This window comes from Cicer arietinum, chromosome 3, assembly GCF_000331145.2.
Source record: "Cicer arietinum cultivar CDC Frontier isolate Library 1 chromosome 3, Cicar.CDCFrontier_v2.0, whole genome shotgun sequence".
In the NCBI taxonomy this organism is placed as follows: Eukaryota; Viridiplantae; Streptophyta; class Magnoliopsida; order Fabales; family Fabaceae; genus Cicer; species Cicer arietinum.
In genome coordinates, this window is record NC_021162.2 from 33,426,948 (window position 1) to 33,429,859 (window position 2,912).

Below are 2,912 nucleotides of genomic sequence, written 5' to 3' on the forward strand. Positions count from 1 at the left end.
CGTCCCATAGTCGTGTCGCAACATGATCCCCATATGTCCTTAGGACAGACCTGTCAACCGGACCACCAGGATATCCGTCATCTGCTTCAGGTTGGGCCTCATCCGCTTGGACCTCTTCAGGTTGGGCCTCATCCGCTTGGGCCTCTTCTGCTTGCCCCTGTTCTGGTTGCGCATGTTCTGCTTGTTGATTCCGTAATCTTCGCTGTCCACGCAATTCACGCTAAGCACGGTGAGCCCGTGCAGAAGCAGTTGGTCTAACACGACCCTCTCTATCAGTCCCTTGGTCGAGTATAATACGACCTTCTCTATCAGTAAACATTGTGCGCACCATTTCTGCATAAACAAATCATAATCATTATCAAAACAACATAGCAATATAACATAAACCACAACAGGGGCAAGCATAAACTCATACGTGAACTTCATCAACCTACGTGAATTGTGTTCAGTACGTGAATTCCATCACCTACGTGAACTGAGTTCGTGTACGTGAACTCCATCAGCCTACGTTAACTGAGTTCACGTCCACCTACGTGATCTAAGTTCACGTACGTGAACTCCATCAGCCTACGTTAACTGAGTTCACGTCTACCTACGTGATCTGAGTTCACGTACGTGAACTCCATCAGCCTACGTAAACTCACCTACGTGATCTGAGTTCATGTACTTGATTTCACTTCATGTATCTGAACATTCAAAACCCAAAAAACACCATCAAACCCAGACCCATTGATGAACATTCAAAACCCATTCATGAAAATTCAAAACCCAGAGAGTTAAACCCAAAAAACGAAAACGAAAACAACATTGCTTACTTGATTGAAGAGATGCTTGAAGTGATTGAAGATGGTGTTGAAGATGGTGTTGAAGATGATTGAAGATTGATTGATTACTTGATTCAAGAATGTAGATGATTGAAGATGAAGGATGAAGGTATTAGGTTAATGAAGATGAAGATGAAGGTATTAGGTTATAGAAGATGAAGATGATGAAGTTAGAAGATGAAGGTATTAAGTGAATATAGAGGGAAGGGTAGTTTGGGTATTTTGGGTTTTAAAAAAATTGAGGGGTGTGGGAAGCAAAATTGATTTTTAATACTAGTTTTACTGTAAATGGTCTATTTTTTTTTTTTTTTAGGTTCTTTTTTTTTTATATATTATTATAAGTTTTATTTAACTTTATTTAAACGTATCACACATTAATTTAATTAATTGTATTATTAATGATATAGTATTATATTTGTTAATTATTAGGATGATATAGTATTATATTTTTTCAATTCTTATGTGATTTTTTCAAACTTCATTTTATTAAAGATTTATTTTATTGTTATTTTTTGTTGTTGAAGTTTATCATTCTAAAGCAACATTTTTTCAAATTCAATTTTAATTTCTTATTCTTCTTCGAGCAAAAGTTGAAAGTTATCATTCAATCAAAATGTTGGAAATATTCTTAGTATTTCATTGACTGTGGTCTAAGCACTAATTTATCATATGTCACTTGACTTCTTGTAGAGTTTAAATGTTATATATCGATCGTCCCTCAATAATAGGGTAAGATTCTAGTCTTGCCAAGCATGCAATAATGACAATCTCAGTTGGGATTAAGACAGCAGATCAATCTCATGCACTCATATACACAGAAGTAGACTTAACAATTCTTATGCAAGTTTATATGATCACTCAAGTTATGGTCACTCTAGTCCTAGACACTACCATAATCATATCATATTATACATTTCAACAGTCACTTATGTTGAGTGTCATATTTTCATATTTATCATTATACTTTCTCTACTTTAACGACACTGTAACTTATTTAATGCAATCATTCATTATTTCATCTTACATTAAGGTTAAACCATCATTCTTAATCTAACAATCACAAGTACACAAGTATCATATAACACATTATAACAACTAGGTCAAACAACATACATAAGAAACTTATCAATACTATGATAAGAAACTTAAGGCCGACATAACCTCATTAATAACTAACGAGCATTAGTTTTCCTTAGGTGTTTAGCTCTAGTAGAAATTTGGTTACTCTACACACACATACATTTATTTATATAAACTATTTTACGCTAATCATCTCGACATGTATACAAAATTTCTCCCACCTTACAGTAGATGATAAGGTTTTAAAGTAAAAGCTATATTTCCTTGTAAAGTTACTGCCCTCAAAGGATTGGCTCGAAAGGTACCTCTAGTTATAATCCTACTTACACCGTATTTTTCGGTAATTCGTCAAAAGTTCGAATATATAGTTAAATAAAATTTAGGATAACTGGTGAAACATCCAAAATATGGATGGATAAATATGGAAAAATTAAAATAAATAAATAAAAAGATGGAATAGATTAAGAGATGGAGAAGAAAGGCGACACAATCAAGATGATTGATATGTCAAGAGGAATCGTCACAATTATTAGAAAACTATTGATAAGATTCAAACAAGTTACAATCCACAAATTCAAAGATGAGAAAACTTCACTCACAATTCTCAAAGATAAATATTTATTATTTAATCCAATAAACTAACATTAATCTTAGTGGCTACATCAACTTTCTTAAATAATTGTTTTGTCTAATCTTAATTAGAAAATAGTTACAAAGCAATTAAAGAAAAGTCAAAATACATTTTTTCAACAACCCTTTTTTATTTGTATCTATTTATTTTATTTAACTATTATTCTAATGAACCCCATAAAACAATAAAAACATCACATATTTGTGGACAACTTCTAATCCATTTTTTTTACCATGATAGCAGATGAATTTGATCTTGATTTTAATAGATAAATTGTAGGTTATTTTCTAAGCTTTTCAACAGCTTAAAGATTACTTCAATCAAACATATAGAGCTCCACATATAGCCAAGGGAATCATTGCTTCTTGTCATTCCTG